At 41.4% G+C, this 24788-nt stretch overlaps 1 non-coding gene across 1 annotated transcript; it reads right to left on the bottom strand.

Moving 5' to 3' along the window:
- Positions 1-10011: 10011 nt before the first annotated feature.
- Positions 10012-10117, bottom strand: LOC116857233. The gene has a single exon (XR_004380718.1). It is a non-coding gene; the product is annotated as a U6 spliceosomal RNA (small nuclear RNA).
- Between the last annotated feature and the right edge of the window lie 14671 nt (positions 10118-24788).

The following is a 24788-nucleotide window of genomic DNA, read 5'->3' as shown; positions in this document are numbered from 1 at the left end:
AGGAAGTTCTGGGCAGTGATCGGGAAGGTCAGAGGCCTGTCCTGGCAGTCCTCCAAAGCAAAGACACAAGAAGCTAGATCAAACCAGATAAGCCCAAGATGGCAGGTGCCATAACAGAAAACCCTGACCGAATAAGGAAGAAAAAGCACAAAACCCTGCTTCCAGGAAGTCTAGTCCCCAAATAATGACGATTTCACCCTTTGTAAGGACTGTCAGCAAAAGATAGAAACCCAGACCCTGGGGCATGTAGCTGGCTGTCTCTGGAGCTCCTGCTCCCACATCTGGAGCATGTACTTTCACTTTAATAAACTTTCCGGCTTGTACTCCTCATTTGCTGGGTTACATCTCTCCTGGAGTTCTTTCTTGTGAAGAGAGCAAGAGCCTTCAGTGACACCTTTAGGATGGGCTGGGTTGAGGCTTCAAGGCCCAATGTCTCCCAAGTTCATGCAGCAACGCTGTGTGTCAGGCCTGTGCTAGGTCCTAGAGTTTCCATTGTGCACAGACATTCACCCCCAAATGAAACCACGAACAAGAACATTTCAGGTCACAGTAAGTGTTGTTCATTCACTATTGGTTGAACCTCTACTCTGGGCCCAGCACTGACCTGGGCAGGAGCAGAGCAGTGAATAAGACAGACAAAACCGCCACTGCTCCCGTGGGCCTGGCATCATGGAGGGGGAGACAGACAATAGATGTAACCCAGCATGTCAGAAGGGATAAGTCCTATGGAGATGAAAGGAGGTCTCAGGGAAAGAAAGCCCTATGCCCCAGACCCCTGAAATTACTCATTGCTGATCCTAAACCTGGTTACTCTGCCTTGCATTTTCCTTCTGTTAAAACAAAATCTGGGAGGCCTGGGTGGCGTAGTCTATTTAGCATCTGCCTTCAGCTCAGGTCATGATCCCAGGGTCCTGGGATCCAGTCTGACACTGAGGGAAGAGAGGGGGAAAAAAAAAAAATCCCTGCTTCTCTCTTGCCTGCCACTACCCCCTGCTTGTGCTGGCTTTCTCTCACTCTCTCTGACAAATAAATAAAATCTAAGAAAAACCCCAAAACTTTTTATTTAAAATTTTTTTTCAAAACTTTTTTTTAAAAGAGGTTTTTTTTTAAAGATTATTTATTTATTTATTTATTTATTCATTTATTTGACAGAGAGAGACAGAGAGAAAGCACAAGCAAGGGGAGCAGCAGGCACAGGGAGAGGGAGAAGCAGGCTCCCCAAGGAGCAGGGAGCTGGATGGGGGCTCTATCCCAGGATAGTGATGAGCTGAAGGTAGTTGCTTAACCAACTGAGACATCCAGGTGCCCCCCCTCAAAATCTTAAGAAACCCTACATTTAATTGAATAACTTTAATTTTTTTATTCTTTTTTTAAGATTTTATTTATTTATTTGAGAGAGAGAGAAAGAGACAGAGTGAGAGAGCATGAGAGGGGAGGTCAGAGGGAGAAGCAGACTTCCCATTGAGCTGGGAGCCTGAGGTGGGACTCGATCCCAAGACTCCGGGATCATGACCTCAGCTGAAGGCAGAGGCTTAACCAACTGAGCCACCCAGGGACCCAACTGAATAACTTTTAAAGATTTTATTGGTTTTAGTCAATAATTCATGAAGCCAGTTAGCATCCTATCTAGCAGAAAGGAGTTCCAAAGAGCTGTATAAAATGAAAGACCTTTATGGGCAGAAGGGAACAGGAATAAGGAAGTCATACTAGCAGAAGTGGATTGGTGTAGGAAGGTCACTTTACTTTAGGGGATGGCAGGGATCTAGCAGGCAGATGACTTCCCTAGGGCTGACCTGGTGTTTCCTGACTGACTTGTTTAAGATTCCATTTCTGGGACAGCCAAAACTGTTATTAAGTCTCTGGTGACATGGGGCCTAGGACCATTTTGTGACTCCATTTTGGACCTGATACCTTGTTTTTGTTCAGAGACCACAGTAAAGACTCTTGTCTATACTTCCGTCCTGTCTTTGCCTCTATCCTGGTGCTTTCTTGTGGGGCCCCCACTCAATGGCATGCCCCCTCCTTTTGGGTACTGTAAGAAACAAATTATATTTTCCACAGCATTCATCTCCTGATCTGTTGGCTTTACTATAACTGAAATTTTCTATTAATACGCTATATTTTAAAACAGCCCCAAATGACAAGACACTTTACAGGCACTTTAAAGAGTGAACAAGTAAAAAAATGGATGAACACTGCACTTTCTCACAATGGTTAAAAATAAACAACAATCCGAACTCCATAAGACTTACTTACACTAGGAGACTTAACCCTAACTCAGTTTTCAGCCTCTTGTTGGGGGTGGGGGTTGGGGGTTGGGGGGTTGGAGGGGGTAATTTTAAACTAGGCTGGGATTTCCTGGTGGGTACTAGAGAGGTAATCTGCATGATAAGAACCCCTGCACTTCCCCCTGAGGGAAGGTGACCTTGCCCCAAACAATTGTTTCTTTAGCTAAGAACCTCCTTGTTCTGCCTATAAAATCCTTCCATTTTGTACAGCTCCCTGGGGTTTCCTTTGTGGGGCTCCATGCGGGGCTCAATCCCAGGACCCTGGGAGCATGACCTGCCTGATCTGAAGGCAGATACTTCACTGACTGAGTCACTCAGGGGGCCCTTGAATTTTATTTTTTAATTTAATTTAAATTTTTTTAAACAAAGCTTTTAACCCGTCAGCTTGAAGTTGTAGCTCTAAATCCATACTTCAGAACGATCAAGTGTTAACCTTAAAAATTAAACTGCCAATTATTTTACTAGTAAAAATGGGTTTATTTGAAGTAGCAGAGAATTTGCAATCTGGAACAAGCTAGTTAGGGCAAAGTCGTAGACAAGTTCCCAGAAGAAAGGAGATAATGCTCTTTTATAGGGGAAGAAGGGGCCCTTGGGAGTGCTGTTATAAATGAAAAGTCCAGGGATGCCTGGGTGGCTCAGTTGGTTAAGCTGCTGCCTTCTCTGGTCAGGATCCCGGGGCCCTTGGATCCAGTCCCATCCCGCAAGTGCTCCTTGCTCAGCAGGGAGCCTCCTTCTCTCTCTGTGTCTGCTTGTGGGCTCTCTGTCTCTCTGATAAATAAATAAATAAATAAATAAATAAATAAATAAATAAAATCCTAAAATAAATAAATAAAAAAGTCCAGTGGAGTAAAGTGGGAATCTGAAGTATAGTGCTTTTTCATTGGCTGTGTTGTGACAATCTCTCATTGATTAGGCTGTTGGTTGGTAAGGTGTGGGGGAGAGGGGGCAGGATAGTTTTCTCTGGCTCAGGAAATAAAACAACCACTTGCAAGTTACATTTTTCTTGTTGGTCTGCAACTGAGCAGAAGTGGCAGGGCATGAGAGCCTCCTCGGCTGGTCTCCTGACTCCATTTTAATTAATTTATTTTGTAAAGATTTATTTACTTATTTTAGAGAGTGGGAGCATGGGCAGAGGGAGATGGAGAGAGAATTTCCAGGAGACTCCCCACTAAGTGGGGAGCCTGATGTGGGGCTTGATCTCTGAGTTCGTGAGCTGAGTCAAAACTAAAAGTCTGAGGTAAGGGAAGGGGAGAGGGGATAGAAAGTGAGCTCGATCCCCAACGGACAATGATCTAATTTGTCATGCCCATGTAATAAAGCCTTTGAAACCCACAAGGACAGGGTTTTGAGAGTTTCAGGGTTAGTGAACTTATGGAGAGCGGAGGAGAGTGGCGCTCAGAGAGGGCACGGAAGCTCTGGGCCTCTTTCTTTGTACCTTGCCCTGTGCATCTTCTCCATCTGGCTATTCCTGAGTTGTACTGTTAGAGTAGGCATTTATTTAGGTTCTAATAGGATACATGGAGATCAGCAACAAGGATGTCATCCAACTATTGGGAAGGTCAGAGGCCTGTCCTGGCAGCTCTCCCCAAGAAGCTGGATCAAACCAGATAGGCTCAAGATGGCTGATGCCATGACAGGAAACTTTTGACCAAATTAGGAAGGAAAAGCACAAAACCCTGCCTCCCCGCCCCAAATTATGAATATTCTGCCCCTAAATAACAGCTGCTGATAAAAGACGGAAACCCAGACCCCTGGGACACAGCTCTCTTAAGCTTGCCTGCTTTCTTCTCCTGAGAGTGTACTTTCTGCTTTAACAAACTTTCCCATTTGTGTCACTTATCCCCTGTGCTGTGTGTCTGTCCTTGAATTCATTCTCATGACAAGACCAAGAACCTTCAGCAACTCCTTGGGATCTGGCTGGGTTAACAGTCCCCAGGGCCCAGAGTCTCTTCAGTTCACCTCACAACAATATCTTTTTATAATAAACTGGTGATCTAGTGAGTAAACCATGTTCCAGAGTTCTGTGACCTGCTCAAGCAAAATTAAATAAACCTAAGGAAGGGTTTGTGGTACCCTCTGATCTATAGCTGGTCAGCTAGAAGCACAGGTCACAACAACCCTGGACTTGCCATGGGCATCTGAAGGGGAGGGCACAATTTGTCGGACTAGTTCCTTAACATGTGGGATCTGATGCTATCTCCAGATAGATAGTGTCAGAACTGAGTTAGATTATAAGACACCTGCTAGTGTCACAGAATTGCTTGTGTGTGGAAACTCCCTCACATCTGATGTCAGAAGTGAAGTAGTGCTATAGTAGAAATTGAAATTAGAAATCAGAAAATACTTAGAGATGAATGAAAATGAAAACATGGCATACATAATGATGAGATGCAATGAAAACAGTGTGAAGAGGGAAGTTTATAGCCTTAAATGCTCACATTAAATAAGATCTCATATCAATAGCCTAACTTTATGACCTAAGGATCTAGAAAAAGAGCACATTAAACCCAGAACTAGCACAAAGAAGGAAATACTGACGATTAGGCTCAAGATAAAGAAAATAGAGAATCGTTAAACCACAGAGACAATCAGTGAGATCTAAAGTTGATTCTTAAAAAGATTAACAAAATTGACAAAGCTTTAGCTGGATTGATTGAGGGAGAAAAGAAGACTCAAATTATTTAAATCAGAAATGAAGGAGGGGACATTACTACTGATCATACAGAAATAAAAAGGATTATAAGAGAGTACTATGAACAATCATATGCCAACAAATTGGGTAATCTAGGTAAAATAGACAAATTCTTAGAGTTAGATACCTACCAAACCTGAATCACAAAGAAAATCTGAACTGACCTGTAACTAGTAAGGAGATAGAATAAGTAACCAAAAGCCTCCTGACAAAGAAAATTTCTGAATCTGATGGCTTCACAGGTAAGGTCTACCAAATATTTCAAGGAAGTGACACCCGTTCTTTTCAAACTCTCTCAAAAGATTGAATAGAATTAAACAATTCCTAACTCATTCTATGAGTCTAGCATCCTGATACCAAAGCCAGACAAACACCCTCCAAGAAAAGAAACTGCAGACAGATATCCCTTATAAACCCTGATGCAAAAATCCTTAGTTTAGATTGGATCCTTGGCCTGTGGGATGAAATTTACCATAGAAATGGTAGCCACGTGAAAGCTCAAAAATGTACCCCGGGCAAAGAGAGTAGATGCTGTATTGAGGGAAACAGCAGAGATTACTGCTGTCCTCAGGGATCTACAAAATGCAGGGATAGCATCACCATCCTGTCTGTTTAACTTAACCAGTCTGGTCTCATCAGGATGTAGGTGGACTCTGGTGGATGACAAAGTACAGACTGCAGACCCCCAGCTGGCCGGCACTTTGTTTTGGTATACGGTTTTTGCTTTTAATTAATTAACTAGTTAATTAATTTTTAAACTTTTTAAAAAAGTTTGTTTCAGAGAGAGAGAGAGAGAGAGAGAGAACTAGTAGGGAAGAGGCATACAGGGAGAGAGAGAGAGAAGGCGGCTCCCCATTGAGCAGGGAGAACCTGGAGATCATGACCTGAGCCAAAGGCAGAAGCTTAACCCACTAAACCATTTTATTTATTTGTGGGGATGGGGGATGGGGAGAGGCAGAGGGAGAGGGAGAGAGAGAATCCTAAGCAGGTTCCATGTTCAGCACAGAGCCCAGCCTCGGGCTTGACCTCACCACCCTGAGATCATGACCTGAGCAAAAATCAAGCTTCCAATGCTTTCCCCAACGAGCCACCCAGGTGCTGCTGGTTTTTACTTTCTAAGTGACTGAGAAACATCAAAGATGAATGATACTTTGTAACATGTGAAAATAAAAACATTCAAATCCCATCATTTATAAATAAAGCTTCATCAGAACAGAGGGACACTTGCTCATTAGTGTGTTGTCTGGCGTCTTTGGTGGGTCGCTGATCACAGGGACCTGGTTATAACACTATACAGTGTTTCAAGGGCTGCTTACTGCTGAGCTACGCCGGGGACCCTGAAAGAATCCAGGACATGGCTAGGCTAGGCAGTCATCCCAATATTCTCAACTCACAGGAAAGCAACAATCATGAAAACCAGAAAATACAAACAGGAATGTCTCCAAACAGCCAATTTTCTCCATAAAAATACAACTTGGAAATGAGGCTACAGCCCAAGTAAGTTGCCAGGTGGCTCATTATTTTGCCAAAGGAGGAAAACCATTTACTGAGAGTGATTTAATTCAATCTTGTTTGATCACAGCAGCCAAAAAAATGTGTTCAGGGAACAAACTTTTTGAAGATGATTGGCTATTTGCTCGATGACTAGGGGGCAAGTTAATTTCCAAAAATGCATGGCTATCCAGCAGAGGGCAGCATTTCCCACAGAGCGGACACCTTCGCAGGCAGAAACATCTGGAGGGCCTGAAAGGTATGGATACGTGTTCATTTGACAAGATTGAATAACCAGTGTATTAGCTTATTTAATCTTCATGAAAAACCTGGTAAGACAGATGTTATTTTTATCCTTTTTTACCAATTAGAAAGCTGAAGCTCAGAGTAGTTAAGTCTAGCCAAGTCTAAGCCATTTGTCTGACTCTAGGACCTGCATTCTTATTTAAGAAAACAATTAGAAAGTGCTTGCTATGTGCCAAGCATGGTCTAAGCACTTTGCATTGTTTTAACTCTTTCACCCTTATATTAATCCCAGGATTTAGGTACCATTATCATCAACCCCAATTTACAGCTACAGAGTTAGCAATTTTTCTAAAGTAATTCCACCAGTGAGGGGCAGCAGGGGGATCTGCACTCACTCTGGCTCAGGTCCCCGAAGCTGCCCAGACCCTGCTTTCTGCTGATGAGCTCATCATATAAGGAGAGGCCAGGGCTTCTCAGAGTAAGGGTTAGGGTCACCAGGGAACTTTCTAGAACTGCAATTTTGAGACCACACCCCAGACCTCCTAAATCTGAAACTCTACACGTAGAGCCCAACCATCTGAGTTTAACAAGCCCTCAAGGTGGTTATAAACCATGCTAAATTTACACACCAGAGCTAACGATTCTCACCGTTTTCATCCCAGCTCCAGTGCCCTCAGCATGTGCAAGTGAGTGTGATGCCACACAGATGCCAGTCTCTACATTGGGTAGGGGACGTTTTTGAACATACACACATTTTACTGGTAGAGGCCAATGTGTTTGTGTTGAATCTGGATCTTGGCTCGCTTTTAATTACCAGGAGCAGATTTTCTGGTGAGTGGTCTTAGGCTACCCAAGTCACAGATTATTAAAACAGCAATACCCTTTCTGGTTCCTGCCTCATGTCTGTGCAGCTCTTCTCGTTATAAAGCTCCCCCCCCTTTTCTTCTTATAATTTATCATTTTAAGAATGATAAATTAAGAAATGGTGATTTCCAAACAAATGTCAGAGCATGTGGTCCTCTCTGGGGAGCTCTGTGCCTTACTCTGAGCTAGCACTTTTAAAAAAGAGATGCTGGCCAGACTTCTACAGAAAGCCTAGGGGACAGTGCTGCTCTGTGTTGGCCAGGACCAGGTGAGGCAGGTGGTGGATCCCCCTACAGGCTGGATAAAATGGAAGCCAGCACCAACTCCCTCAGTGACTTCCTAGCCAGGCTTCTGAATGACTTGGCTACTTTTCAGGAGCAGATAAGGAAGTGGGACAGTGGGGAGTGGGGACGGTGGGATTCAGAGCCAGAGCAAACAGGAAATACTGCCTTTTTCTCACCTACCCACTGGTTTCATTTTTCTCTGCTTCCTTCCTTTATTTTCTTGCTGTTTATAGTCTCTTACCTGTTTTTTTTTTTAACCTTCTTTTCTTTTTCTCTCTTTTTTCCATCTTTTCCCTCTCTTTCTCTTTTTCACAAAACAGAGGCTATCTGAGCTGTATGGTACAAATCCAATCAGGAGAGAGGAGCCACATACTAATTTGACCAGGGAGGGTTTCATACAGAAACCACCCCCCAAACCCCCTTATGTAAAGTTTACTGAGGTTGACTGAGCTCTGGAAGCAGATGATCCTCCAGACTGTTCTCAGAAGGTCAATGGTAGTCTAACACTGTGTCACAGTGCCTACCTCATTTGCCTCACTTAATCTCATCACATGAGCATTCTAAAATCAGGTTTGTCCCCGAAACCATGACACGCACCCTTTCTCAGCAGCCACACCTCTGCACTGGGTCAGCTTCTGAGTGCTCATTTCTGATCTGAATAACCTTGACCTCCCCGCTGTCTGTCTCAGCCTGATCCTGAGCCTGGAAGCCACCCACACAGGGTCATTCTTCTCCCCTTCTGCCCTTCTGTCCTATTCCAAACAGGACAAATTTAGGGAACCTGGAAACCCAGGCCAGTCTGGGCATCGGGTGTGTCTGGAAGTGACATGGCGGGGACAGACTGATAAGGAGCCTGCACCTTGCTGGTGTGTGAGACCTTGGCGCAGGAAGTGGGCATTCCTGGAGGACAGTAAGTGGGGCCAGGACATGTCCATGGGGAAATAGACGGAGATGAGAGAGGCAACAGGTACTTTCTCTAGTTTTCCCTAGCCCTTGGAGCAAAATAGGAGTCATAACACAATGGACTTGGGTCTCTGACAGCAGAACCACAGCCCCCCAGCCGCCCACCCCCAACCCTTGACCTTGCCATGGAGCAGGGTCCTTGGGCTGCTTGAAGAGCTGCAGGTGTGGCTCTCATGGGTGGGGAGAAGTGGTGGTGGGGGGCCTCCCAGCTGTGCTGGGACAGGTAGTTTCCTCCCAGCCCTGTCCTGGCCTGGGAGGGGCTGTCCTGGGAAACTTGGCGTGGAGCCAGGGACAGCGTCTCAGCCCAGAGAGTTTTAGTGATCTGTGTTTCTTGTATTAAAAGCTCCCGTGCTTTTTTTTTTTTTTAAAGACAAAATGTTTAACTTGAAAAATGAAAGGTGTCACCTCCTATTTTTTTTTTCCCCCTGAGAGCCAGCACAGCCATCCAGGCAGTTAACTGAGAGACGGAGGATGTCCGCCCCCTTTCATTAGGCCCCGTCTCTGATTCATAACTTCGGAATTGGGAGAAGTTGTTATTAGAGTAGAACTAAAAGGTCTTACCTTGCTGGAGTAAAATTTTAACTTAGATTTAATCTTGCAGTTCTTAGACTTATAGCTTGTCATGTCTGCCTTGCAGATGCTTCTCCTGGAGCTGATGATAATGGCACGACTGCTCAATAGGCAAGGGTGTCATTTCCTAAAAGCTAACGACATTTTATTTTATTTTTTAAAAAAATTTCAAATTTAAATTCAATTAATTTACATATAATGTATGATTAGTTTCAGAGGTAGAGGTCAGTGACGCATCTTTTTTTTTTTTTTAAGATTTTATTTATTTATTTGACAGACAGAGATCACAGTAGGCAGAGAGGCAGGTAGAGAGAAGGGGAAAGCAGTCTCCCCGGCTGAGCAGAGAGCCTGATGCGGGGCTCGATCCCAGGACCCTGAGATCATGACCTGACCTGAAGGCAGAGTCTCAACCCACTGAGCCACCCAGGTGCCCCAATGACACATCAGTCTTATCTAATACCCACCGCTCATTACATCCCATGCTCTCCTTAATGTCTATCACCCAGTTACCCCATCCCCCCAGCCACTGCCCCTTCAGCAACCCTTAGTTTGTTTCCTGTGATTCAGAGTCTCTGATGGTTTGTCTTCCTCCCTGATTTCCTCTTGTTTTATTAAAAATATGGAACGTTTCACAAATTTGCATATCATCCTTGCACAGGGCCATGCTAATCGTCTCTGTATCCTTCCAATTTTGGTATATGTGCCGCTGAAGCGGGCACAAGTTAAAGACATTTTAGCAACTTAATTTTGAAATGCATTTCCATCCAGAATTCTCCCAAAGTCAGGGTGGTGCCTAAAGGTTAGGATTCACTCTTCTCTGTCCTTAAAACTGGAAATCTTACCGAGCGATGTGTATGAAGCAACACCACAGAATGTAAACATGAAATTCAAGTAACTACTTGCTTTTGGAAACCCTCTGCTAGCCTATGGCAATCAACTGGTCAGAACCCCTTCTGGGGCCTGGCACTGCCCTTGACAATGGGGGTAAACAAAGTCTCTGCTCTAGAGGATCCTTCTCCGCCAGCCAGTCGATAAGTTAATGGCAGGTACTGATAAGAGCAGGGACCAAGATAATATAGAGTCACCTGGCAGTGATGGGTGCTGATGTAGTTGGGGCAGTCAGGGAAGGCCTCTCTGAAGAAAGTGATGTTGAAGTCAAAATCTAAAGAAACATCCTTGTCAGAAATTGGCCCAGCCATCAACCATTACCACCACCCCCTCTCCTAAGCAGAACTGAACTAAGAGGTGGGCTCTCTACTGGTGGGCAGGCATCCAGAGTGCTAATGAGTAGGAGAAACAAAAGATCACTGGAGGAATTCAGCAAAGTGGAACTCAGTCCTTCTGACAAAGTCGAGGAGAACTTCCCAGTGGGAATGCAAACTGCTGGTCAAAGTTGAGTAGTCTCAGGACAGAGCCATCTTGGTCTTTTCTGGCAGCCTCTGCCCACTCGCTTGGAAAGGGGAGGTGCAGGGCCGATTACAAGGAAGGAGAGATTTCTTTTAGTAAATTTAACCCCTTTGGTATGTCTCTCAAGAAAGTCACTGCCTCAGAAAAATTATGAAAGACAACATGAGCCCTCACCTCCTAGAGTCTTTCCTGTAGGATGGGTCTAATTTTAGAAAAATGTTGATATGGGGTCCCTGGGTGGCTCAGTGGTTTAAAGCCTCTGCCTTCAGCTCAGGTCATGATCTCAGGGTCCTGGGATTGAGCCCCGCATCGGTGGGGAGTCTGCTTCCTTCTCTCTCTCTCTGTCTGCCTCTCTGCCTACTTGTGATCTCTGTCAAATAAATAAAATCTTTAAAAAAAAAAAGAAAAAAGAAAAATGTTGATGTAATGACTGGCTCACAAGGCAGTAAAAACGGCCACTTACCGGCCAGTTCCACATTTTTCTGGCACATTCTATGAGTTGCCTGGTTGAGATCCTCTTCCTCATGCCCAGCATAGATGTTGTATCATCTTCTTCTTAGGAAACAAAGATACGTTTTACTATTATTTTTCTATATGAAAATGTGAATTTAAGAATATGACAACCAAGAAAGAAGGTAGACAGAAAGGTGCTTGAAACTTCACACTTTCAACCTTACTGTAGTGACTACTGCCTGTGGACACTGGGCATCTAAGGGGTCATCTCCCTGTGACTTGACATGCACTTGTTTTCGTTTTTCAAAAGAATATACCTTTTGTGATTAAATATAAATTTATTTAATAACAAAACTTAAATCTGTCCTTATAAGTTCTTTTTTTTTTTTAATTTATGTATTTGTTTGACAGAGAGAGAGGGAACACAAGCAGGGCGAGCAGGAGAGGGAGAAGCAGGCTTCCCGCTGAGCAGAGAGCCTGATGTGGGCCTCGATCCCAGAACCCTGGGATCATGACCTGAGCAGAAGGCAGCCACTTAACTACTGAGCCATGCAGGCACCCTGTCCTTACAAATTCTTTTCAATAAATGTATACTAAAAGCAACACTATCATGATATGGGGGTAGACATATATAAGTAAACACACGTGTATGCACACACACATACATTAAAAGAAGTCCTTAAATGGATGGAAATGACTGCAGTCACATACTTCCACTAAATCTTTTAGAAAACACAACAGGAAATCTAGGACCTTCATTTCAATATGACTTTTCATATTAAAGAGAAACTTCTATATGCACAAATTTAACTTTTCAACTTAACTTTACAGAACTTAAATTTTATAAACTTAACCATAAACTGAAATTTATCACTTAAATTTTAAGTCAGGATTGAGCCTGGGGCTGTGACCTCTCTTACCAAATCAAAACCTGCCAATAAGAACATGAGAACAGGAGAGGAAGCAAGATGGCGGTGGAGCAGGAGACTGGAATATCATTAGGTCACAGGAGTTCAGCTAGATAGTTATCAAACCATTCTGAACACCTACAAACTCAATAGGAGATAGAAGAGAAGAAGAGCAGCAATTCTAGGAATGGAAAATCGACCACTTTCTGGAAGGTAGGACATGTGGAGAAGTGAATCTGAAGTGACATACAGGAAGAGAGACTGCGGGGGGAGGGGCAGGCTTCTGGTAAGTGGTGGAGCAGCGGAGCACAAAATCGCAACTTTTAGAAGTCTGCTCCACAGGGGGACATCGCTCCAGAGGCTTAGCAGGCGAGGGGGGTCAGGGGGGAGCCCCTGTGGGGACAGTGTGGTCTCAGGACCCACAGGGTCACAGTAAGAGCGGGGGTGCCTGAGGGTGGTGGAGCTCCCAGGTATTGGAGCGGGGAAGCTGGCTGTGGAGACGGAGCCGAGTGAGCTCTCAGCTTGGGGTTACCTTAAACCATGATCTGTGGCACAGTCAGGCCACTGCTCTTTGAGCAGGGACCCCACAAGTGGCAGATCTGGAGAGACTCACCTTCCTCCTCTGGGACGAGTGGTGCAGGAGCATGGCAGGACCCTATGGGTTTGGAGACTCCAAACAGGGCCATGCACCAGAGATAGAAATGCTCAGTCACAGATTGGGTGAGCACAGAGTGCAGCTGGAGAACAGGGACATGGGAGGGATTGACTGCTTTTCTCTGAGGGTACACTGGGGAGTGGGGCCTGAGCTCTTGGTTCCTCCGGGTGCGATGTTGGGAGGCTGCCATCTTCATTCCCATCCTCCAAAGTGGTACGGAAAGCATTCAGGGAACAAAAGCTCTGGAGTGCGAACTTGAGCAGATTACTTAGCCCAGCCCCTGGCAAAGGTGGTGCAATTCTGCCTGAGGCTAAGACATTTGAGAATCATGGCAACAGGCCCCTCTCCCAGAAGATCAGCAAGAACATCCAGCCAAGACCAAGTTCACCGATCAACGAGATGATGAACTTCAAAGCAACATATAGAATTCATGGCTTTTCCCCATGATCCTTTAATCTTGCAAAGTTAAATTTTTTTAATTTTATTTTTTTCTTATTCTATTTTTTAGCTTTTCCTCTTTCCTCTTTTAATGTTTTTTAACTATTTTATCTTATCAATACCTTTTTAAAAAATCTTTTAAAATTGTCATTGTTATAGTCATATTTTATCCCTTCATTGTATTTAACCTTATTTTTTATATACATATAGGTTTTTCTTCTTTAAAACTTTGAAATACAATTTCTTCTAATGCAGCAAAATATACCCTAAATCTAGCACACGGCCTTGTTCAAGTCTCCAACCTGATCACATTCTCTTCTCTTTTTTCTTTCTTTTTCCAACCAACTTATTTTATCAATTCCTTTTTTATGATCCTTTTAAATTTTCATTGTTACAGTCATATTCCATCCTTTCATCATGTTTACCCTTATTTTTGTAGATATATATAAGTTTTTCTTTCTTTAAAATTTTGGGAGGTAATTTTTTCTAAGAGACCAGAATACACCCAAATCAAGTGGGTGGCTCTGTTCTATTCACCAGTCTAATATACATATAATTTTTATTTTTTATTTATTTTTATTTTTTATTTTCCCCTTTCTTCTCCCCCTGGTTTTGGATCCCTACTGATTTGGCTAGCATATATTTTCCAGGCTCTTTGCCAATCTTTTAGTATTTTATTCTCTCATTTATATATCCTTATCTGGATAAAATGACAAGGTGGGAAAACTCGCCACAAAAAAAAGGACAATAGGCAGTACCAATGGCTTGGGACTTAATCAATACAGACATTGGTAATATATCAGAACTAGAGTTCACAATGACGATTATCAAAGTGTTAGCTGGGCTTGAAAAAGGCATGGAAGATATTAGAGAATCCCTTTCTGGAGAAATAAAAGAACTAAAATCTAATCAAGTTGAAATTAAAAAAAAGATATTAATGAGGTGCAATAAAAAATGGAGGCTCTTACTGCTAGGATAAATGAGGTAGAAGAGAGAATTAGTGATATAGAAGACCAAATGACAGAGAGCAAAGAAGCTAAGCAAAAGAGGGACACATAACTACTGGACCATGAGGGGAGAATTCGAGAGATAGGTGATACCAAAAGATGAAACAATATTATTAGAATAATTGGGAACCCAGAAGAAGAAGAAGAGAGAGAGAGAGGAGCAGAAGGTATATCGGAGCAAATTATAGTGGATAATTTCCCTAATATAGCAAAGGGAAAAAAAAATCAAAATCCAGGAGGCACAGAGACCCCTCCTCAAAATCAATAAGAATAGGTCCACACCCCATCATATTACAGTAAAACTTACAAATCTCAGTGACAAAGAGAAAATCCTGAAAGCAGCTCAGGACAAGAGGTCTATAACATACAATGGTAGAAATATTAGATTGGCAGCAGACCTATCCACAGAGACCTGGCAGGCCAGAAAGGACTCCATGATATATTCAGAGCACTAAACAAGAAAAATATGCAGCCAAGAATGCTATATTCAGCTAGGCTGTTGTTGAAAACAGAAGGAGAGATAAAAGCTTCCAGGACAAACAAAAATTAAAAGAATTTGCAAAGATCAAACCAGCCCTATAGGAAATATTGAAATGGATCCTCTAAGCAAAGAGAGAGCCTAAAAGTAATAGACCAAAAAGGAACAGAGACAATATACAGTAACAGTCACCTTCCAGGAAGTACAATGGCACTAAATTCATATCTTTCAATGGTTACCCTGAATGTAAATGGGCTAAATGCCCTAATTGAAAGACACAGGACATCAGAATGGATAAAAAACCAAAACCCATCAATATGCTGTCTACAAAAAACTCATTTTAGACCCAAAGACACCTCCAGATTTAAAGTGACAGGGTGAAAAACAATTGACCATGCTAATGGACATCAAAAGAAAGCTGGGGTGGCATTTTTATATCAGATAAATTAGACTTTAAGCCAAAGACTATAAGAGATGAGGAAGGACACTATATCATACTTAAAGTGTCTGTCCAACAAGAAGATCCAACAATTTTAAATATCTATGCCCCTAACATGGGAGCAGCCAGTTATATAAACCAATTAATAACAAAATTAAATACATTGAAAATAATACAATAATAGTAGGGGATTTTACCACCCCCCTTACTGAAATGGACAGATCATCCAAGCAAAAGATCAACAAGGAAATAAAGGCTTTAAATGACACACTGGACCAGATGGACATCACAGATATATTCAAAACATTCCACCCCAAAGCAACAAAATACACATTCTTCTCTAGTGCACATGGAACATTCTCCAGAATAGATCACAACTGGGTCACAAATCAGGTCTCAACCATTATCAAAAGATTGGGATCATTCCCTGCATATTTTCAGACCACAATGCTCTGAAGCTAGAAGTCAATCACAAGAGGAAAGTTGGAAAGAGCTCAAATACATGGAGGCTAATGAGCATCCTACTAAAGAATAAATGGGTCAACCAGGAAATTAAGAATTGAAAAAATTCATGGAAACAAATGAAAATGAAAACACAACAGTTCAAAATCTTTGGGACACAGAAAAGGCAGTCCTGAGAGGAAAGCATATAGCGATACAAGCCTTACTCAAGAAACAAGAAAGGTCTCAAGTACACAACCTAACCCTACATCTAAAGGAGCTGGAGAAAGAACTGCAAAGAAAGCCTAAACCCAGCAGGAGAAGAGAAATCATGAAGATCAGAGCAGAAATCAATGAAATAGAAACCAGAAGAACCGTAGAACAAATCAACAAAACTAGGAGATGGTTCTTTGAAAGAATTGATAAACCCCTGGCCAGACTTATCAATAGAAAAGAGAAAGGACCCAAATTAGCAAAATCATGAATGAAAGAGTAGAGATCACAACCAACACCAAAGAAAGATAAGCAATTATAAGAACATATAATTAGCAACTATCTGCCAGCAAATTTGACAATCTGGAAGAAATGGATGCATTCCTAGAGACATATAAACTACCAAACCTGAACCAGGAAGAAATAGAAAACCTGAACAGACCCATAACTAATAAGGAGATTGAAGCAGTCATCAAAAATCTCTCAACAAACAGGAGCCCAGAGCAAGACGGCTTCTCAGGGGAATTCTACGAAACATTTAAAGAAGAATTAATACCTATTCTCCTGAAACTATTCAAAAAAATAGAAATGGAAGGAAAACTTCCAGACTCATTTTATGAGACCAGCATTACCTTGATCCCAAAACCAGACAAAGACCCCATCAAAAAGGAGAATTACAGACCAATATCCTTGATGAACACGGATGCAAAAATTCTCACCCAAATACTAGCCAATAGGATCTAACAGTACATTAAAAGGATTATTCACCATGACGAAGTGGGATTTATTCCTGGCTGCAAGGTTGGGTCAATATCTGTAAATCAATAAGTGTGATACAATACATTAATTAAAGAAAGAACAAGAACCATATGATACTCTCAATAGATGCATAAAAAGCATTTGACAAAGTACAGCATCCTTTCTTGATCAAAACTCTTCATAGTGTAGGAATAGAGGGTACATACCTCAATATTATCAAAGCAATCTATGAAAAACCCACAGCGAATATCATTCTCAATGGGGGAAAAACTGAGAGCTTTCCCCTAAGTTCAGGAACATGGCAGGGATGTCCACTATCTCCACTGCTATTCAACATAATGCTAGAAGTCCTAGCCTCAGCAATCAGACAACAAAAATAAATAAAAGACATTTGCATTGGCAAAGAAGAAGTCAAACTCTCACTCTTTGCAGAGGATATGATATTTTATGTGGAAAACTCAAAGACTCCATCCCAAAACTGCTAGAACTCATACAGGAATTCAGTAAAGTGTCAGGATATAAAATCAATGCACAGAAATCAGTTGCATTTCTATACACCAACAGCAAGACAGAAGAAAGAGAAATTAAGGAGTCTATTCCATTTACAATTGCACCCAAAACCATAAGATACTTAGGAATAAACCTAACCAAAGAGGCAAAGAATCTGTATCTATATATACAATGGAATACTATGCAGCCATCAAAAGAAATGAAATCTTGCCATTTGCAACGATGCAGATGGAACTAGAGGGTATTAACTGAATGAAATAAGTCAGAGAAAGATAATTATCGTATGATCTCTCTGATATGAGGAATTTAAAAGGTAAGGCAGGGGGTTGTGGGCGGTAGGGTAGGAAAAAATGAAACAAGATGGGTGGGAGACAAACCATAAGAGACTCTTTATCTCACAAAACAAACTGAGGGTTGCTGGCAAATGGAAGGGAAGGAATAGGATGGCTGGGTGATGGACACTGGGGAGGGTATGTGCTATGGTGAGTGCTGTGAAATGTGTAAGCCTGATGATTCACAGACCTGTACCCCTGCAGCAAATAATACATTATATGTTAATAAAAATAATTTTAAAAGTGATTGTGTATAAAAAAATGAAATATAATAATTACATACTTGCAGCACATATATATTTAAATAAATATATATATTTCTGAATTTCAGTTTCAGAGCTCCAGTGGCAGCTTTATTCCTACATTATGTGACAGCTTTGGTGTTTAGTAATCCAAACCACCACAAGCACTTGTACTTTTTTAGCAGATCAGCTATAGAAAAGTCTGGAGCCCTTGATTTATGAGTGTAGTGCCTTCCAATGGCTAGCATATATCACGCAACCACAGCTGCATTAAACAAGGCACTGGCAGCAGGATCTGTTCTTAAAATCCCAAGTTTCTAATTTTGGGGGGTTTGATAATCAGGATCAAAAAATGAAGGAGAATTTAAGAAACGATACCGAGCCGACTAATAAGAAAGAGAGCACATATAACTGATTTTCTGTTATTTAAGTGAGGCACTGTTTGCTCACGAGGAAGCAGGGAAGCATAGGAGGGGGGACATTGGCTTGTGTCACTTCTGCTCACTGGCACTGGAGGAGTGAGACATGAAGGGAGAAAGTGATTTAAATCCCTTGTAAAATTTTGGTTGTGAAGAAAACTAGATTTACTGTGACAACTTAGGCAAAAATTTAAAAAAAAATACCTTATCTCTTATTTATTTGAGGGTGACGGAGAGGGCACACACAGGGAAGGGGCAGAGGGAGAGAATCTCAAGCTGATGCCGCTGAGTTCCTGCTTGTCATGGGACTCGATCTCATGACCCTGAGATCTTAACCTGAGCTGAAACCAAGAGTCAGATGCTTACCCGACTAAGCCACCCAGGCACCCCAAACTACATTTTTAAAAAAAAATATTTTATTTTTTAAAGTAGTTTTAAATTCCCAACAGAATTGATCAGACAGTAGATTTCTCATATACCCCCTGCCTCCCAAACGCACAGCCTTACCACTATCAGCAGCCCTCACTGGAGGGGGACATTTGTTACAATTGGTAAATCTGCATGGACACATCATTATCATCTGAAGACCATGGTTACATTACCTGCACTCTTGGTGTTGTACGTTCTAGGGTAAACGTGTAATGGCGTGTTTCTGCCATTATAGTATCCTACTGTAAAAATCCTCAGTGCTCCATTTATCTCTCGCTCCTACCGATCCCTGGAGATCACTGATTTTTTTTTTTTAATTGTCACCATAGTTTTGCCTTTTCCAGAATGTGATTATTGTTAGGATCACAGAGTAGGTAGACCTTTCAGATTGGCTTCTTTTGACAATATGCACTTAGGTTTCTTCCATGTCTTTTCCTGGTTTGATAGCTCACTTCCTTTTAGTGTTGAATAGTGTTCCATTGTCTAGATGGACCACAGTTTGTTTATCCATTCGCCTACTGAAGGATATCTTGGTTGCCTCAAGTCTTGGCAATATGAGTAAGTTGCCTTAAATATCCTTGTGAAGGTTTTCATGTGGACATAAATTTTCTAGGCTGTAATTTTTCATGTTTAGTTTTCAGTATCTGTGAAGAGTTGGCTGATAAAATTTGACCCAGGCAGTAGAGCTATAAATCTAGTTCCTGCTATGCCTTCTTGCCAAGGTAACAATTCCAAATGTTAGCTAAGTCAATACGAAAGTTGAAAAAAAACCAAGGTGGAAGTATTTAATCACATAATCTAGAGTTTATTGTATTTGGGAGTGGTTAGATTGTATGAAGTAAATGCAAGTTCAATGCAATCAAAAACTTTCTTTTGATTTCATAAGATCTTCAAAAGTCCTGTGGTTGCTTTTAACCATAAAAAGTTTAGGCTATAATTATGAAGGAGCAAAGTGTAAATGTCTTGCACAGACACTTTTAGAAAGGTTATGACAACTGAACCACATGATATATGTTCTTAGTTGAGATCCTGGTAACAAGTGAGCGCTGAAGAACTGAGATTAGCAAATTAGTAGAACTGAAGCCCACAGATACCTGGAAAAGCAATTATAATATATATTTCTATATAATACAAAAAAATCATCCTACAATGGTCATTATTATTATTATTATTTAAGATTTTATGTATTTATTTGACAGGGTGAGACACAGTGTGAGAGGGAACACAAGCAGGGGGAGTGGGAGACGGAGAAAGCAGGCTTCCTGCGGAGTAGGGAGCCTGATGCGGGGCTTGATTCCAGCACCCCAGGATCATGACCTGAGCAGAAGCAGACACTTAACGACTGAGCCACCCAGGTGCCCCTGCAATGGTTATTATTAAAAGTTAAAAAATGTTGAACTACTCAACGACTATATGAAATCTTTTATTATATAATTATCCACATGCTACTGCTACCCCAGATCAAAATATCATAGAAAACTTTGTCTTGGGGCACCTGGGTGGCTTAGTTGGTTAAGCAACTGCCTTCAGCTCAGGTCACATTCTGGGATCAAGTCCCACATCCGGCTCCCAGCTCCACAGGGACTCTACTTCTCCCTCTGACCTTCTCCCCTCTCATGATCTCTCTCACTCTCTTTCTCTCTCAAATAAATAAATACAATCTTTAAAAAAGAGAAAACTTTGTCATTTCACCTGCCTCTCATCCCCTCCCCTCCCCTATACCCAACGAAGAATCTACTTGGGCCCAGAGATTAGAGATTTTCATTTCTTGTTTAGAGTCTTCGGCTTCTTGTGTTGCAGGTGTTGCTTCTCTGTTTTGTTTTGTTTTTCCTGGCGATTCTGAAATCAGTTTTTACAACATTTGTGGATGTGCCTGATTAATAAAAATCTGATATTTTTAAAAATCAAAACTTCAAAAGCAAAGCAATTAGGAACAGAGTGTTTATATAACAAGAGTATTGTTGAAATTTTCGTTAAACAACTCCTTTAAAATATCAAGCTCATTTTATATGTTATTATATATAATTGTATTCACAAAAATAAGATTTATAGATAACTTTGTGGTAACACCCCTAGGACACATCTAACAGATGCCCGCAAATTACTAATGTAAGTCCTACTTCGCTTTCAGTAGGGAGAGTCCAGGCATGACCTCATTAAATAAGGGAAGTTCAACAAGATAAACAATCTTTCTCTTCAGCAATAACTAACCCTATGGGATAATCAATCCATGACTTAAAAAAGAAAATGGTAAATCAAAGCTTTTCAATAAAAACAAAATAGATTTAAGAGAAGCTCATTTTTTTTTAAGATTTTATTTATTTATTTGACAGAGAGAGAGCAAGCACAACCAGGGGAAGTGGAAGAAAGAGGGAGAGGCAGGCTCCTGCTGAGCAGAGAACCCAACATGGGGCTTGATCCCAGAACCCTGGGATCATGACCTGAGCTGAAGGGAGATGTTTAACCAACTGACCAGGCCACCCAGGCACCCCAAAGGGAAGGTATTTTTATTTACAATTTGTGTTCACTCGTAACTTGGATGACGTGGGGTGTCAGTATTCACTCCGTGGGAACTGGCCTCATCCCGTCTGTCTGCCCCCAGCAGTGGCTTTCTAGGCTGGCAAACTTAAAGCACCTCAGAATTTTAATTCGATCCCCAGATAAAATTTAATTGGCTCAAATTGTTATAAGGAAGATATTAAGAAACATTTAAGGGAAAAGACACTCTTGTCCAGCTCAAATATAGAAGTCACATCCCTACTTTGACTTAATTAAATTTGACTTGTCACATGGACAGCTGTGAAGCTAAACAAAGATGATTTTTAAAAAAGATTTTATTTATTTATTTGTGACAGAGAGAGAACAAGTGGGGAGGAGGGTCAAAGGGAGCAGGAGAAGCAGACTCTCCACTAAGCAGGGAGCCCGATGCAGGGCTCCATCCCAGGAGCCTGAGATCATGACACAAGCTGAAGCCAGATGCTTAACCCACGAGTCACCCAGGCACCCCTAAAGATAATTTTTAAATATTTGTTTATTACAATATAATTATCATACATTATATTAGTTTCTGGTGACAGAAATAATAATTTACTATTTGCATCTATTGCAAAATGATCACCACAATAAGACTGGTTAACATCCGTCATGATTACATAGTTATGAAAATGCTTTTCTTGTGATGAGAACTCTTAATGTTTACTCTCTTGGCAACTTTCAAATATCCTACATGGTATTATTAACTATAGTTACCATGCTGCACATTACAACCCCCAGATTTATTTATTTATTTATTTATTGATTTTTGTGTTTTTGATTTTAGTCATTCTGACAGGTATGAGGTGATAACTCCTTGTCTCCTTGTAGGTTTGATGTGCATTTCCCTGATGATGAGTGATGTTGAACATCTTTTCATGTGTTTGTTGGGTCATGTGGGTGTCTTCTTTGGCGATATGTCTGTTCATATCTTCTGCCCATTTTTATTTTTTTATTTTTTTATTTTTTTAAAGATTTTATTTATTTATTTGACAGACAGAGATCACAAGTAGATGGAGAGGCAGGCAGAGAGAGAGAGAGAGAGGGAAGCAGGCTCCCCGCCGAGCAGAGAGCCCGATGCGGGACTCGATCCCAGGACCCTGAGATCATGACCTGAGCCGAAGGCAGCGGCTTAACCCACTGAGCCACCCAGGTGCCCCTCTTCTGCCCATTTTTAAATAGATTATTTGTTTTTTGGTGTTGCATTATGTAATTTCTTTATATACTTTGGATACCAACTCCTTATTAAATATAATATTTATAAATATTTTCTCCATTTCAGTAGGTTGTCTTTTAGTTGTACTGATTATTTCCTTTGCTGTGCAAGAACTTTTTATTGTTATTTATTTATTTAAAATATTTCATTTATTTATTTGAGAGAGAGGCAGAGGGAGAGAGAGCAAGCAGGGGGAATCTCCTTCTGGTATCCCTGTGATGCAAATGTTATTACACTTTGTGGTGTGGCTGAGTTCCCTAAGTCCATTCTCATTTTGTATTGTTTTTTTTTTCTTTCATCTTCTCAGTTTAATTGCTTTCCATTACTCTGTCCTCCAAGTCACAGATCCATTCTTCTCCTTCTACTAGTGTTTGGACCAGTCTGGGGCCACATTGGGCTTGAGTTGAGTCAGACTGGGCATTTGCCAGAGATGCAGTAGCACTAAACTGTGGAGGGGTCCTTTGGCAAGCTTTTGTTGTTGGGTGGGGCCTATAGTCAGACCACTGTCTTCCTGCAGCCCATTGCAGTCTTACTGGTTTGTGTGGTTTTCTTTCCCGCTTGGTAGGGCAGGAGTTACTTTGGCATGTTGCTGGCCCCTGTTGGGGCTACCTGTGAACTGCCAAGCTTGTGACATGAGGATGGATGGTTTCTAGCCAGGGACCTCTTGGAGGGGTGGATCCACAAAGTGCATGGGGGTGGGAGATGTAGTGTTAGCACGGTGGTCCATGCACTGGTTCCTGCAGGTGGCTGTGTGTTTATGATAGGGGGAGGGGAGGGAAATAGCGACTGTTTGTTGTGCTCTTTAAGGGTAGGGACTCAGTTTCCCCTCACCTTCGCAACTATCCCAGAGTGGAACCTGCTGATTAAAAAAAAAAAAAAAGATTTTGTTTATTTATTTGACAGAGAGAGAGAGAGATTACAAGTGGGCAGAGAGGCAGGCAGAGAGAGAGGGGGAAGCAGGCTCCCCGCTGAGCAGAGAGCCCGATGCAGGGCTCCATCCAAAGACCCTGAAGTCCTTACCTGTGCCTAAGGCAGAGGCTTAACCCATTGAGCCGCCCAGGGGCCCCTGAACCTGCTGATGTTTAAAATTCCAAGTTTTAAGTCCCCCTGGTTGTAAGAACTCATGAAATTTGGACCTGCTGGTGTTCAAAGCCAAATGTTATGGGGATTCATATTCCTTGTGTGGGCTCCGTGTGTGGGGGTCAATTTTTGTCCTTTTCCCAGGCTCACAGTGTGCCTCCTTCTCTGGGACAGTCATGCAGGCCCATTTAGCCCTGACTGCATCTTTGTCCTTCCTACCCTCTTTGGTTTGGCCTCTTCTCACACTTAGTTGTGGAGTTTTCTGTGCCAACCTTCAGGTCATTTTCTGGGTTATTTGCTCTGATGTGAGTATTACCTTGTTGTATCCATGATAGGAAATGAACTCAGGGTCTTCCTACTGCCATCTTCCCCAGAAGCTCCTCTTTTTAATTTATTACTTCATTTTGTCTTACTTGTGAGTTGCAGTATTATGATAATTATTTTGCATTTCAGTTCCTCAGAAATGTGCAGAAGTAATAGGAGAAGTATAAGTTGTAATAAATAAAAGCGAGGGATGTGCCAAGAGCAGACACTGGAATCTAAGATCATAGGGAATAATAAGAATAATAAAAATAGTAATAACAGTAATGGCTGTTTTATAAAAACTAACAGTGGTTTTGTTAGAGGTTGCAACTGGGTTAATGTTTTCCCTTGCTTGTCTTTATTTCTCAAGTTTTCTGCATTATTTCATGTACTTTGTATAGAAAGCTATATAAGTATGTTTTTAAAAAGGACAATCTTAGAAACATATACTGTGGGGTGGATTCACATCTGAGGAAATGAATGCTTAGTAGAGTGCCAAATTATTGGCACTTTGGTTTTTTTGTTTGTTTGTTTGTTTTTGTTTTTGCTTTTTCCATTTCTTTTTAATTTAATTTAATTTTAATTCCAGTATAGGTAACATACAGTGTTATATTAGTCTCAGGTATAAAATAGAGTGATTCAACAATTCCATGCATCACACAGTGCTCTCATCACAAGAAGTGCACTCTTTATTCCCATTATCTATTTCAACTATCCCCCATTTCACCCATCACCCCACCCCTTCCCCTCTGGTAAACCATGTTTGTTCTCTGTAGTTTCTTGGTTTCTCTCTTTCTCTTTTTTACCACTTCTTATTCATTAGCAGAAGAGCTGCACCATGATGGTTGGGAAAACTGATGAGAAAATTCCTACTAAGTGTTTTTTTCCTCCCTGTGGAAGGAAGGTGTTTCATGATATATTATTTGCTCATATCTAAAAACTCATTTTGATTTGGCTTGTCTTATTTTCTATTTCCCTCCCTTGTGTTCTTTTCTTTACTTCCTATCTTTCTCCTCTTAATAGTTTATTGTCTGACTCAGATGGCTTTAGATTTTATTTTTGATTATTTTCATTGTATGTTAAAAATAATGACTGATATTGATGAGATTAATAACTGAAGGAAGTTGGC

The sequence above is a fragment of the Lontra canadensis genome, unplaced genomic scaffold, assembly GCF_010015895.1.
Source record: "Lontra canadensis isolate GAN:19392208 unplaced genomic scaffold, GSC_riverotter_1.0 scaffold120, whole genome shotgun sequence".
In the NCBI taxonomy this organism is placed as follows: domain Eukaryota; kingdom Metazoa; phylum Chordata; class Mammalia; order Carnivora; family Mustelidae; genus Lontra; species Lontra canadensis.
The sequence above is the reverse complement of the archived record's forward strand: the minus strand, read 5'-3'. Positions and strand labels throughout refer to the sequence as shown.